This window comes from Rhipicephalus microplus, chromosome 6 (assembly GCF_043290135.1).
Source record: "Rhipicephalus microplus isolate Deutch F79 chromosome 6, USDA_Rmic, whole genome shotgun sequence".
In the NCBI taxonomy this organism is placed as follows: Eukaryota; Metazoa; Arthropoda; class Arachnida; order Ixodida; family Ixodidae; genus Rhipicephalus; species Rhipicephalus microplus.
Window position 1 is genome coordinate 91,200,669 of NC_134705.1, and position 15,950 is coordinate 91,216,618.

At 45.9% G+C, this 15,950-nt stretch overlaps 1 non-coding gene across 1 annotated transcript; it reads left to right on the forward strand.

The window, feature by feature from the left end:
* The first annotated feature begins 14,095 nt into the window (after positions 1-14,095).
* TRNAS-AGA (transfer RNA serine (anticodon AGA)) lies at positions 14,096-14,177 on the forward strand. The gene has a single exon. It is a non-coding gene; the product is annotated as a tRNA-Ser (tRNA).
* The last annotated feature ends 1,773 nt before the right edge of the window (positions 14,178-15,950 follow it).

The window sequence follows — 15,950 nt, forward strand, 5'->3', positions numbered from 1 at the left end:
CCCGTCAGAATGAGAAAAGAAAGCTTGGAGCGTGTAACAACTGCATGTGGCCGAAGTAGAAGACGCCATAGACAAGTTAAACCCAGGCAAGTCGCCCGGTCCGGACGGTTTCACAGCCGCCGTTTATAAGTATAGTTTAAGCATGAAATCAGCCCTATTTTTACAGGAATATTTATTGAAGCCTATAAAAAATAATTACTTTGCCATCATAATACAGGATATCCCACACCGCTCTCATATCGAAAACAGAGCGTGTATACATAAACTGAAATCTGTGTCAGCGTATCGTCCCGTAGCCCTAACCAATGTACACCGTAAAATTTACATGAAGGTATTAGCTCAATGATTACAGGCAGTGATACAGGACATCGTGGGGCCTCGGCACACGTACGGCATCAACAGGCACTTCAACGCCATAAATATTCATATAGCGCGCAGCGTTCTAGATTTATCTGATGAATCCGATGAATAAATTGCCATATTACAGACTGATATAAAAAGCCCTTGATTGTGTTGAACACCAAGTTTGTTCGATGTGGTAAATCATGGTAAATCATGTATATATATATAAATAAATAAATAAATATATATATATATATATATATATATATATATATATATATATATATATATATATATACATATATATTTATATATATATTGTTAGGGCGTTTATTAGCCGACAACGAGCGAGTATATACAATGGCGACAGTCACGGCCAAGCACGGGCTCTCAGCGCGGGCGGCGTCCTTTTTGGGTAGCTCCACTAGAAGGTACTCAAGAGTTCGACCCATTTCAGAGTTCGGAGACTTCGCTACAATTACCTCGGGGTCGAAGAGGGAGCTGCCTGGCGACCTAACAGATTGTTACTATGAGCGGGTCTTAATAAGCCTTCAGGCGCTCTACGTTGACGATGTCTCGCCCACAGCGGCGCATGTCCGAAGATTGTTCAACGGGTTCGATCAGATAGTTGACTGGTGAGGTGCGCTCGATGACACGGTAGGGGCCTTCGTATTTGGGAAGTAGCTTGAAAGGGAGGCCAGCTACAGAGGTCGGGATGGAGAGCCATACGAGCGCACCAGGAAAGAACGTGGGTTCAGAAATGGTGGAGCCATCACGAATACTCTTCTGCCGCTTTTGCTGGAGAGTGCTGCAATCCCCGTCTATGCCTTTGGAGCTACGATCACGTACCCAGCACCTCCACCAAATTGTTAAGGCGTTTATTAGCCGGCAATGAGCGAGAATATACAATGGCGACAGTCACGGCCAAGCACGGGCTCTCAGCGCGAGCGGCGTCCTCATTGGGTAGCCCCACTAGGAGGTACTCAAGAGTTCGACCCATTTCAGAGTTCGGAGACTTCGCTACAATATATATACATATATATATATATATATATATATATATATATATATATATATATATATATATATATATATATTCTGGGCATTTGTTACATCGTCCTCACCCCTGCACGATCACAATCACCATCATCCGCTTGTATCTTTGTCCTCATTGCCACTCTGGATCATCATCATCGTCATCATCTGTGTACTGGCTCTGCCCGTTCGTTTGCGAGGTCTTTCCTCAATTAAACGCTGTCGCAACCAAGACTACCAAGACTTCATACGTGGTGGAGGTGGATTTTCGGTCCTCTTGGCAGCAGCACCTGCGGCTGGAGGATCGCAAGCTAAACGAACTTACTTGCCTTTGCAGACCATACAGCGTTGGTTCACCTGGGCTTTCTGCGACGTTCCCAACTTGGTTACGTAGCTGACCACACGACGCTGGTTCGCCTGGGCTTTGCTGGGTGCCCGTGCTCACTGCTCAACGGGTGCGCACGCTTTCTACCTGGTCATCTGATTTGGTCTGTCGGTGGCTAACGCGCCTGCGTGACCAGTGTCAACCGTGGAAACATCGCCTGGTGATAAAGACTGCTGATACCAACAGACTACAAAAGTAGTGCGGGAGGCTGCCCGGCTTCATTTGGCAGCAGCACCTGCGGCTGGAGGAACGCAAGCTAAACGAACTTACTTGCCTTTGCAGACCATACAGCGTTGGTTCACCTGGGCTTTCTGCGACGTTCCCAACTTGGTTACGTAGCTGACCACACGACGCTGGTTCGCCTGGGCTTTGCTGGGTGCCCGTGCTCACTGCTCAACGGGTGCGCACGCTTTCTACCTGGTCATCTGATTTGGTCTGTCGGTGGCTAACGCGCCTGCGTGACCAGTGTCAACCGTGGAAACATCGCCTGGTGATAAAGACTGCTGATACCAACAGACTACAAAAGTAGTGCGGGAGGCTGCCCGGCTTCATTTGGCAGCAGCACCTGCGGCTGGAGGAACGCAAGCTAAACGAACTTACTTGCCTTTGCAGGTTGGTGGGTTTTCTTATTGCTTCGTGCTCATAAACATATTACCGCATTTGCTGCTGCCAGTGTATTGTAGCTTGTAGTGTATAGCTTGTAGCTTGTCTTACTATGCCAACTGTAGCTGAACTAACGAAAAGAATCCAGTCGCTTGAGGCCTGGTCCGAAGGTAAACTGGATGATGTAGTGGAAAAGCTGGTTGCGAAGATGAACCAAAAAGCCTCCGCAACGCAACCTGAAATTGACGCATTGAAGGCCGAAGTCAACAGTTTGGTCTCCAGTATCGAAATGCTGAATTCTATTGTCGAAGAAGTGAGGTCAGAAAGCGACCGTTTACGCACAGTCAATCAAGCTCTGCAGTCACAGAATGATGCCTTGACAACCAGAGTAGCTGAACTTGAGCAATACTCTCGGCTAAACAACATTGAATTGAAGAATGTTCCGTGTACACAGGGAGAAGACTGTACGGCAATTTTGAAGGCTGTAGGGGCAAAAATTGATTGCGTTATTACAGATGGGGACATTGACGTCGTCCATCGCGTTCGAGGGAAAGTTGGAACGGGGGACAAGAATCTCATCGCGCGGTTCTGCTCACGTACTAAGAAACAAGATTTCATTACTAAGGCACGAAAAGCTAAACTGAACACCAATGAACTAGGCTTTGGGGGCTCGCAAAGTCGTCCTGTTTATGTAAATGATCATCTAACGTTGGAAAAGAAAGGACTTTTCGCTAAGGCACTGAAGCTTAAGAGGGAACATGGCTGGAAGTTCCTATGGACCGACAATTGTCAGATCAAAGCACGAAAATCAGTTGACAGTCGGGTATACCGCATCACGAAGGATGCAGACCTTTCTGTGTTTCATTCTGCCTCCTAGTTGGTGTCTGGCAATCAACTGAATTGCTGAGTAACCTTCAAAACGCCTCAAAATGTATTACTCCGCTAACCAGCTTCGACGTTTTTTCGAAAGCCCAGGATTATCGGCCATCCACTTCAACACGCGTAGTCTCAGAAAACATTATGACGACATCTGTGTTTATCTAGCATCCCTTGCCCATCACTTTTCCTTCATCTGTATGTCTGAAACGTGGCTATCGTCTGACGACCGAAACATATATTGCTTACCACACTACACTCCAGAATATTGTCACCGCCAATCGAACAGTCATGGTGGATCAGCTATATTCATATCATCTTCAGTAAAATATAAGCGTCGTAACGATCTCGCCATTCTAGCTGATAACACGGAATCTGTATGGATTGAAATCGACGACAATCTTGAACAACCCCATTCAGAAAAAACTATTCTAGCATGCGTCTACCGCTCACCGTCATCATCCGTGCCCGAGTTTTGTTCGGCACTGCATGAAACCCTGGATCGAATTTCACGAGAAAGGAAAAACGTTGTTATTATGGGAGATATAAACATCAATCTATTAGAAGATTCCAATCAAGGTTCGGTTGAATATTCAAATTGTTTTACAGGCTTTGGTTATGAGCAGCTTCTTACGTTGCCGACAAGATGTATTACGGGTGGCTCAAACACGCTTATTGACCACATTCTATCTAACCACTTATCAAGTAATGAATGTGGCATAATACCCCTCGATATCACCGATCACTATGCCATTTTTTGTCGCTTGTCGTCGGCCTTGTCACGAACGAAGCATTCTTTTCGAAAAGCCCTCTTTGACAAAGTTTCATTTATAGATTCCATGTCATCATTTGACTGGTCGAGAATTAAATCCGAAACAAATGCAGAGCTAGCTTTTGAGGCATTCTCATCAGTATTGAAGCAATGTATTCGCGAAGCAACCACTTTTGTTAGATGCCACAAGAGGTATCCTGCACCCCATAACCCATGGCTCACTGATGGTTTACTGAAGTGTATGCGTAAGAAAGACAATATGTACAAAAAGACGAAACGTTGTCCATTTAACTACAAATTGCAGCAGCGATATTCCTGTTACAAAAATATCCTAAATAAATTATTGAGAGACGCCAAAAAAAGGTATTACGAAGCTAAATTTCATGAAGCCTCTGGTATCACTGAACAATGGAAGCTCATCAACTCTTTTCTGAACAGGAACTCAAAAGAAACACTAATAAATGAGATTTCTAGCATTAATGGCACCTACAAAGAACCAACAGCCATTGCGAATGAATTTAATAATTATTTTACAGTTAATAACACACCCGTTTCCGACAGCTTTGAAGGTACGCTTGAAAGGCAACCACAGTCCTTTTTTCTATATCCTACCATACCAGAAGAAATTCACAATGTGATCAAGAAATTAAAATTAACAAGCGCGGGTCTTGATGAAATTCAACCAGTTCACTTGAAATATGTCGCTGATATCGTCGCTGATCCCCTCTCACATGTAATTAACCTTTTGTTTAAAAATGGCACATTTCCATCTGATTTAAAGAGAGCCAAAATAGTTCCTGTCTTTAAAAAAGGCGATAAGGGTTTGGTTTCTAACTATCGCCCCATTGCAATTCTGTCTGTGCTCAGCAAAGTTATAGAGAAGTGCTTTGAAAAGCGACTAACAAATTACTTAACTAAATTTAGCATTCTGTCTGCCTCGCAGTTTGGCTTTCGTGCAGGCTACTCTACCAACCTCGCGCTTCTTTCATTCACGGATACGATTAAACACTATATTGACTCAGGTAAATATGCTGGAGCAGTGTTTATTGACCTCACGAAAGCGTTCGATTCAATCCTTCATAAAATTTTAATTACCAAGCTAAACGCGGCCGGTGTTGTAGGACCTGCCCTGAACTTCATTCACAGCTACTTAACTGACAGAGAACAGGCTGTCAGCATATCCAATCATCTTTCTAATTTTAAAATAATCAATCGGGGAGTACCTCAAGGATCAATTCTAGGCCCAATACTCTTCACTGTTTACATTAATGATCTAACTTCTCACCTATCGCACTGTCTACCTTATCTGTATGCGGACGACACTACGATTTTAACTGCTTGCACCTCGATCGATACTGTTACTTTTAAACTAAACAGTGATCTTGAAAATATAATTCGCTGGTGTCGTCATAATTCACTGGAAATTAACCCTAGTAAAACAGTTTTTGTGCTATTTCACCCCACTCAAAAAAAGGTCACTGAATATCCGTCTATAACGGTCAATAATTATCCTATCAAAGCCTCCAGTCAGTGTAGATTTCTAGGAGTGATTCTTGATGCAAATTTAAAGTATACTTCCCATGTCTCACACCTAAAGCAAAAAGCAGCTTATGGCATCCGGATTCTCATCAAAGCACGTCCATACTTTGGGCCAAATACCTTGCTTTCTCTTTACTATGCCTTCGTTCACAGTCACTTCACTTACTGCATTGCATCCTGGTGCAATACATATAGCACTCATCTTGCTCCTTTGCAATATGTTCAAAACCAGGCCATTCGCATTATCACATATCAACCATCACGATGTAGCGCATCTGCTATTTTACAAGGGCTTCGTATTCTAACAATTCATAAACTTTTTCTTTTCAACATGGCAACCCTTACATACAATTCTCTTCACTCAAACATGCCTTTCATGGTCTTCAATAAAGAACAACTCATTAATCAAAATATAACTCGATTTGCATCAAATAATAACCTCCTGTTACCGAAAGTTAGAACTAACTATGGCAGATTCACTTCTACCTTTACAGCTATTTCCGTTTGGAACGGTATTCCAAGTGACGTAAAAATGTCTCCAAACATAGGCAGTTTTAAAAAACGCTTAAATTCCTATTTACTTAATGTTTAAATAATCTCGTTGTTTATGCTGTTCAATTCGGAACTAATCGTTCATTATGTTTGCTCTGTTTTGTACCAAATTAGATGAATAACATGTGTCTGGCATTGTTGCCGCTTTGAGACATACCACTTTTAACTTTTCTTTTTTTTACCTATTACTACTCAGCACATGTGATATTTGTATCGATCGTTTATCATCTAACATGCACTTAGGTGTATATACAATTCAAGTTTCATTTCTTCTGCTGCCAGGTGTTATTGATCATTTGCTGATGGATTTCATCTGCTGTCAAGTGTTTCGATTTGACAATAATTGACTGTTTGTTTCTTTTGCAATGAAATGTACTTGATTCCTTTAAACTTATTCTATTGTTTACCGAGTTGCTTTACATGTTTTGTTTTCTTTATGTAACTAGCACAGGAGGTCCCCTTGCAGCCTAGAGCTTTGGGACCTCCTTCTGTATAACTTTTTTCCTATGTATTATCTTTTATTGAATAATAAAAAATATTATCTTATCTTATCTTATCTTACCTCCCGCAGCCCGCTCTACCCGCTGGAGCTTCGTTCAGGCCGCCGCTTGCGCCCACAGTCAGGCAGCATGTCCCAGGCCGAGCCTACCGGAGCTGGTCGTCAACCACGCACCGACACAAGTTGCCCCTCCTATTTACATACACGGACATCAGCGGGAACCCTCGCTCTTTGCTGGTCTTCGTGAAGAAGACGTAGAAGACTGGCTCGACGACTACGACCGCGTAAGTGTCGCTAATCGCTGGGACGAGGCCGCCAAACTGCGTTACGTCCCTTTTTATCTGACCGGAGTCGCAAAGACATGGTATTTTAACCACGTCATTGACCTACCCGACTGGGCTACCTTCCAGCAGCAGCTGCGACACGTTTTTGGCACCCGGGACATTCGATCCGCCGTCGCGAAGAGGACACTTGATACTCGCCGGCAACATCCCGGTGAATCCTACACTTCATACATCGAGGATGTCCTCGCACTGTGCCGGCGTGTCAATCAATCCATGCCGGAATCGGACAAAGTGCGCCACATATTGAAAGGCATTAGGCCTGTTGCCTTTAATGCACTTGCTGTCCAAAACCCAGCTACCATCGCTGATGTTGTGACGACATGCCAGCGCCTTGATACCCTGGACTCTGTTCGCCTCCAACCATACACTGACGACCACCACTCTACGTCTCATGGCCATTTGCGTGACCTCATCCGAACATTATACCTGAAGAATTGCGGTCTATGGGCTTCACACCTCCTACACCGTGTCCTACACAGTCTTCGGGAGTGCCCTTGCGTGACATCGCCAGGGAGGAACTTACATCGCTGACCGGCGTTGCGCCCGTACAGCCACCTGCTTCACGCCCCATACCCACGTACCCTGAAGTTGCTGCCGTGCCTCCCAGCGACGCCCACGCGACATTGCTGCGTCCATCCTACGCATCAGTTGCTGCCGCTCCCTCGGTAAACTACCATTCCGTGCTCCCTGACCCTCTGGCCCACCTGACCGCACTATTTTCAGGTGCCCCGAATGTCTTCTATTTCCCGCAGTGGCGCTCTTCTCGCCCTGTATGCTACTACTGTGGCTATCGCGGCCACATATCTAGTTTCTGCCGAAAGTGCCAGCAAGATGAGCGTCGGAACGACGTGCGCGCACGGGATTCGTACACTGGGGCGTCTTATCAAGGTCGGTGTAATTCGTCTCCCCCGCACCGGTCTCCATCTCCTCAAGCATCGACTGCACCACGAAACAGCCGAAACACGAGACGCCGCTCGCCTTCGCCCTTCCGCCGTACCACTTGTCCACTTCAGCCCGCCTTATTCTCATCTGATATTCATTCGGGAAACTCAGTGATGCAGTTTGTGGAGGAAAAACTGCAGTCGTAATTAGAACTGAAATTCGTCCTTCAGGCCCGTGTAACACGCTTTCTGTGAAAGTGGAAGGAGTGCGAGTCGATGCTTTGGTGCACACAGGTGCGACATTGTCTGTGATGCGTGCTGATTTGTGTGAACATTTAAGGAAAGTAATGACGCCTTACGATGGCCCCATGTTAGTTGCTGCCCAGGAGAACGTCAATCGCCCTTCCGCGTTTTGTACTGTGCGTGTGTTCATCGACGGCATCCGCCATCATGTCCAGTTTGCTGTCCTGTCCCACTGCTCTCACCAACTAATTTTAGGGTTGGATTTTCTATCATCTGCTTCCGCGGCGATTTCTTGCGGACAACGCGTCGTTCACCTCGCTGACACCGACTACATGCTTGACGACGACAATCACAAGCCACTTCGTCTGGTCGCTGCGAAAGACATCGAACTGCCACCACTACAAGAGCAAATTATCAGCACTACGTCCAATGACATCTATCACGGGGATGTATTGGTCTCACCGGGACCACTTTGCGTTCGTAAAGGTATAGTTCTTCCGTCCGGTGTCGCTCGTTTTTGCAATGGCTCTGCACTTGTCACCGCTGTCAACTCTACGCCGGAGAAGATCTTACTGCCACAGGGCACTACTGTGGCCCATGTTGCCGACTTCGAGCCTGTATTTGTCACGCCACTTCAGGCCATCGCATCCAAAGAACCTTCCCTCGGAGAGCATCTTTCTTCCTCCGCCTTTACCACCGTTATTAGCAGCGAATTGGCATATTCAAAGAGGCAGCAGCTGCTCGCATCGTTACAGAAACATGCAAATTCTTTCGATTTTTGCTCGTCTAAGCTGGGCCGCACTAATACTACAGCACATCGAATTCAAACTGTTGGGACATCTATCGTACACTGTCGACCCTACCGCGTGTCTCTAGCCGAAAGAAAAATTATAGAAGAAAATGTTGCGGACATGCTTAAACGGGAAATCATCCGTCCCTCATCTAGTCCTTAGTCGTCTCCCATTGTTTTGGTCCGCAAAAAGGATGGCTCTGTGCGTTTTTGCGTGGACTACCGGGTGCTCAATAAGATCACATGCAAGTACGTGTACCCAATGCCACGCATTGACGACGCCCTGGATTCTCTACAAGGCACGGAATTTTTTTCAAGCATCGACTTGCGTTCTGGGTACTGGCAGATCCCCATGCATGAATACGATAAGGAGAAAACGGCGTTTGCAACCCCCGACGGGCTATATGAACTCAACGTGATGCCTTTCGGGCTCTGAAACGCACCCGCGACATTTGAGCGCATGATAGATACCATGCTGCGCGGCCTGAAATGGAAAAGTTGCCTTTGCTACCTGGACGACATTATAATCTTTTCGTAAACGTTTCCTGAGCACCTAGAACGACTGAATCAAGTTCTGACGTGCCTTGTCGGCGCCGGGCTTCAGATAAACACTAAGAAATGCTCTTTCGCTAGCAAATCTATCAAGGTCTAAGGGCATGTCGTTAGCAAAGATGGCATCCGGCCCGACCATGACAAGATTTCTGCAGTCCTTCACTTTCTGCGTCCCGAAAAAACCAAAGGAGCTTCGCAGTTTTCTTGGCCTCGCCTCCTATTTTCGCCGGTTTATCTGTGGTCTCAAGAATGTCAAACGGCATTCGAGCCGTTGAAGCGGGCACTCACGTCTGAACCTCTGCTCTGCCACATTGACGAAGCCGCACCGACTATCCTTCATACCGACGCTAGCGGCCTTGGTATAGGAGCCGTTTTCTACAACGCGACAAGTCTTCCCTAGAGAAAGTTGTTGCATATGCCAGTCGCGTACTCACCCCTGCTGAAAAGAACTACACTATAACTGAGCAAGAGTGTTTGGTTGTGGTTTGGTCGGTCCAGAAGTTCCGTCCCTATCTCCACGGCCGTCACTTCACAATCGTTACGGACCACCATACCTTATGCTGGCTTTCTACACTGAAGAACTTGTCCGGACGCTTGGGTCGGTGGATACTACGCTTGCAAGAGTACGACTTTGACATAACTTAGAAGTCAGGCAGAAAACAACAAGACGCCGATGCTTTATCTCGTTGCCCGCTTCCAACTACCCATATGAGCGTTGGTGAGAACTCAACCGCCACATCTACCAAAGTTCATACGCTCGCATCAATAACGCAACCCTTTTCGGACGACGAGCCAGCATTTATCTCCCGCCAGCGCTCCGATTCATACTGCAGACGCATGATGGACCACCTTTCGGGTGTTTCTCATCCACCAAACGCGCTACTCCGTCGTCAACTCCTGCACTTCAAGCTGGACAATGGGGTTCTCTACCGCCACGTCTACCACCCTGACGGTCAGCGCTGGGTTCTTGTACTGCCACGCTCTTTTCGACTTCAGGTGCTCGAAGCCTTCCACGACGACTTGACTGCTGGTCATCTTGGTTAAAAAAAAAACTCTTGACTGCATTCGATGTCATTACTGGCCTGGCCTTTCTTCTAGTGTAGCTCGGTACGTCGGTTCCTGCTACCCATGCCAGCGTCGTAAACTCCCCACGTCTGCACCTGCTGGACCTCTACAGACACTTCCGTGCCCTTCAATGCCTTTCGAGGTTGTAGGTGTTGACCTTTACGGGCCTCTCCCCGTCACATCTGCTGGCAAACGAAGGATAGTGACCGCCGTTGACCACCTGACACGCTACGCCGAGACTTCCTCTGTTATTACAGGCTCAGCTGTGGTAGTTGCAGACTTTATTCTTCACGCCATAATACCGCGTCATGGGGCTCCTCGTGTACTGCTTAGTGATCGCGGCAAAGTGTTCTTGTCACAAATGGTAAATGAAGTACTGCGCGCTTCTAGAACTACTCGCAAGACAGCTTCAAGCTTCCACCCTCAGACAAATGGTCTCACAGAAACATTTCAACGAATCCTTGCAGACATGATAGCCGTTTACGTCCAACCCGATCACAAAAACTGGGATACTCTTTTACCATTCCTGACATTCGCTTACAACACTGCCCTTCAGCGAACAACTTGCTACTCACCGTTTTACCTCGTGTACGGACGCACCCCGACTACCTTTCTCGACGTCTCCTTCTTCAGCAGCCATGGGAATTCATGTCAGTCTTCTAGCGAAGAATACATTTCCCGCCTGGCCCATTCTCGCCATCAGGCTCGCGTCAATACTCAAGCGAGACAGCACGAGCGGAAGATTATCTATGACGAATCGCACCGCGTTGTCTTTCCAACCTGGTGATAAGGTGCTGCTTTTGACACCTATCCGCACTCCTGGTCACTGTGAAAAATTCCAACCACACTTCATCGGGCCATACATTGTTTTAGAACTGACTTCGCCGGTTATTATCGTGTGATACCACTCGTCGCCCCAACAGACCGTCGCTACCGCAGCTCAGAGATTGTCCACGTTTGTCGCATGAAACCTTTCACGCGACGTTCCCCGTCACTTTGACTTACGGCGGCCAGGGTGTCCGCTTCCACGTGGGGGGAATTGGTGTGGGCATTTGTTACTTACATCGTCCTCATCCCTGCATGATCACAATCACCATCATCCGCTTGTCTCTTTGTCCTCATTGCCACTCTGGGTCATCATCATCGTCATCGTCTGTGTACTGGCTCTGCCCGTTCGTTTGCGAGGTCTTTCCTCAATTAAACGCTGTCGCAACCAAGAATACCAAGACTTCATTATATATATATATATATATATATAAGGGAAACAAGTGTATACTTAAGCTCGTTTTTCGTGTTTTACACAATAATAATGAGATCTGACAGACAATATATATATATATATATATATATATATATATATATATATATATATATATATATATATATATATATATATATATATATGTGTGTGTGTGTGTGTGTGTGTGTGTGTGTGTGTGTGTGTGTGTGTGTGTGTGTGTGTGTGTGTGTGTGTGTGTGTGTGTGTGTGTGTGTGTGTGATGCTATGATAAATGGGTGACGTGGGCTGGCTCATACGCCATGTTTATTCTACTGTCGCTTCTTCCTCATCTACTTCTAACTCCTAACCATCGCTACCTTCTTACGTTACAGGATTCCCCCTCCCCCGGAAGAAGTCGCGTCAGACACTTAACAAAACAACAAAAACGGGTGTTAAAGCGAGCGAAAAATACCATAATGCACCATAGTTCTATTTCAGAAGAGAGTTCCTTAACTCGCACAAAACTACAGCAGAGGGAAGCAGTCCGGCCATATCTAAGAGAACTCGAGTGGACGAGGCTGGCTGTTGCGTCCTCGATAGCATAACCATGCATTCGACGTGGAAAATGATGATGACACAGCCTGGATAGTAGCGAAAAACGAACAAGGTTGTGAGTCCTTGTATGGTCGGAAAGTTGGGTGTATCATGCATCGGATTTCGAGTCGTGGCTGCGGCAGACCCATTGTATCTAGAATGCGTGCTTGTTGAGGGATAATGACGGCTAGATGCCTGTGTGCTGGCGGCGTGCAAGAAGTGCTTCCGCGTCTTTCTAGGCGTTTTCCGTAGTGTTGTCATCTATGTACCCGCAGGCGCAGAGAGCGTCTGTGGCGATGTTCCTTCATCCGGAAACGTCCTACTTCTTGAAATGGCCCTTGTATCAAAGTCGCTAATTTTTTAACTTGTTCATGTTGTGAGTGTGCTTCCGTTGAAGTTTTCGTTCGTCGTCGTATTTTCTTGGTTTGGTGATGGCTTTGAGAAAATTGCGGGTGGTCATCGTCATTGAATAAGGAGACGCTATCGGTAGTCCCACCATTAGTTACGAGTGGGATGAAAGCATTATTTCGGTCAAGGAAAGCAGTAGATACAGTTTCGTTTTTATCGGAGAGACTTGCATTGAATGGTGACTCCATAGCTTGTCGACTTTCGGTTGGTCCGGTTCCTGAGAATAACATCGCCGCAAACATGGCTTGACGTGGTTCCGATTTCGTAGGTTTGTTTCTTTGCGGGAGAATTGAGCCAAGCGTTCCTGAAGTACAATCGTTTTCGGAATTGCAGTGGCTTGACAAGTTATTTGGCCGATATTTCAGGGGGTCAGTTGCGTATGTGGCGATATCTTGAGGGGTGCGATGACAGTGACGAGCACCAGACGAGCTACTTGGCACAAAACCAGGTGGTGGCTTACGTAAGCAAGATGAAGAGTCAAGTACATTGGGTGCTTGAATATTGTCTTGATTTGTGTATTGTATAGAAGAGGTCAGCGTTGGTGACATTTGTGTAGATGGGAAAACAGGTGGAAGGTTCGGCCTTGTAGAAAAACGGCTGGGATGTCTTTCTATTAGCAGATGACTGACTTCGCCTGACGGGAATTGTAAACTTCTGCTCTGTGCTCGAACGCGTGAAGGCTGCGTATGACTCTGATAAGTGAATTTGAATGCATCGATATGGCTGGTTGTAACTGAATCTTCATTATAGTCTTGAAACCAGATGATCATTTCTTCTTTTATCTTTTGCCAAGACTCGTCGTTCTGTAATATGTGGGTAAGGTAAAATTTAAATGCCTTACCAGTGACGTAGTCGCTGAAGTTTGTAACCATCTCCCGTTCCGACCAAGATGCAGCGGTGGCGTGGAGCTCGAACAGGTCGAACCAGTCTTGTACGGGTCAATCGTCCGTTGCTCCAGTGTACTTGCGTATGGGAAGGTCAGTGGATGCTTTTGACATGGTGCTGGTCGATGCGTAATGCTAGGCGCTTGTACCCTAGTTCATGTATGCTCAGGGTGTCATGCGGAGAACTGCGTAGATGATGAGCGACTGATGAGGGGGTTGGCAGGTCTTCATCCTGTCGACTCGTGTGACGCTATGATGAATGGGTGACGTGGCCTGGCTCATACGCCATGTTTATTCTACTCTCACTTCTTCCTCATCTACTTCTAACTCCTAACAATCGCTACCTTCTTACGTTCTTTATATATATATATATATATATATATATATATATATATATATATATATATATATATATATATATATATATATATATATATATATATATATATCTCACAGTCTGACAAATGAATTCATAAGGAGCCTTTTAAAAATATGTGGCGCTTGGTAGGCGTGCAGTCGTGGCCGAGTGGTTAAGACGATGGACTAGAAATCCATTGGGGTCTCCCCGCACAGGGTCGAATCCTGTCGACTGCGCGGGATTTTTTTTTTTCGCGTGATATCTAACACTCTTTATTTGAATGTGATGCGGGTGTATGGTTTGGAAGGTATCGTAACTAATGAAGTGTTTTGCCGAGTTGTTCCTGCTACGTTGCGCATTTTATGCAGTTTGTGCAAGTTGTGCACGAACTGGTGTTGCTGGTAACTGATTTTTAAGAGGGAAATGAGTGGCATAGAGGTAATACGCGAAAACGACTGGAGTCTGACAACAGAACACCAGGGGGTAACAGAATGCCCATAAAAAATTATGTATTTTATGTAAAAAAAACTCACCGTGTTTACCAGTGTGATGAATTCTTTCTTAAACTGAAGAAGAAAAACGAGAGAGAGAGAAGGCCAGAGCCATTGCTTTCAACACAAGAACAACGCATCAAAGAGCATGTTTGAAACAGATGTGCAGATATGGCGTCCTGATGAAAGGAAAAAATATCGTGAGCAAGCAAAAAACAAAAATCTAGCAGAGCGTGGTTTCGATCCACGGACCTCTGGGTTATGGGCCCAGCACGCTTCCACTGCGCCACTCTGCTCAGTACAAGGCGCCTGACATGTAGCAGCTATTTCACACTGGAGCGCATAGCGATCTCGCCCTGCGTAGACAGTGTCCTTCACGCATATAAAGGACGTGAACGGGTAGCTGTAATTGCATCCGCCTCCAGGCGTTCCGTATAAATTAGATAAAAGCTCGTCGCGCCATTTGCATGATAGTTGTTGCTGTAACATCGAGGCGTATGCAGTTAAGTATGTCGCGTTCACTTAAAGCTGTCTCCTTTATATGGATACTTCCTGTATGAACGAAGAATGCACTTGTTAGTAACTAGTCACTTCATTCTCAGCCACCGGCTTACCCGGGATGTAGGGAGGGTTCAAACCACCCACCACACTGAAGTTTTTCTGTTCTGCGTGTGTATGAGTATATGAGTAAACTCATATTTACAAGCACACGCACGAACATTCACAAAAGGTGGTTGAACACAGCCACTCACCCTGCCCCCCCCCCCCCCCCCCACCGTTCCCACTGTCCAAGGAGATATCTGGCTACGCCCCTGACTTGTGTTCCAGTTTTAGACAGGAAAATGTAATTACAACGAGGATGATGGTGGTGCATCAACTATGGCTCATACCCACTAAGGGGGACTGGCCAAGAATTGGTTATATGAGCTTTTAGTCCTTTCAAGTAATCGACAATCCTAAGATCAAGAGTAAATGTGAGCAGCTGTCTCACTCCTTACCAATGCATTTGTGTTGGCAGTACAGGCCCAGGTCGCAACAGCCTCTTTTGAGTTACACATTAGCTTATTCCAAAGTGATCAAAGATGGATTGGCTGCATCTTTGGTACAGGAGGCTGTGTGCAAGTCATGTGTGCACAAAGTATTGAGCAGTGCTTATGCTCAGATCCAGAGGTTTCCAACAGAAGGGTTTCCAGATTATGTGGTCACTAGATCATGCGAAAAGGTGGCGAGATGGATCAAACATTTCAGCAAATGCGAAGTTCTTTGAGAAAAATCACGAAAGCCGCTTTAGCCTGCTGTTCTACGTTCAAGTTCTTTATTGATACAAGCTCTTATTAGTACATATAAATACACAATACTTGTTTGCTTGTTCACAAAATGGCAAACACTTAAGAGTGCCGCACCCAGATATGATGCGGCAGTGGTATGTACGGCTCTCAAGAAGCTGCGCAGCACTTGCACACTTGTTAAGCTCGGGGCCAAAGGCAAAACCAAAAATAAAGGTGAATGTGGTCAGAA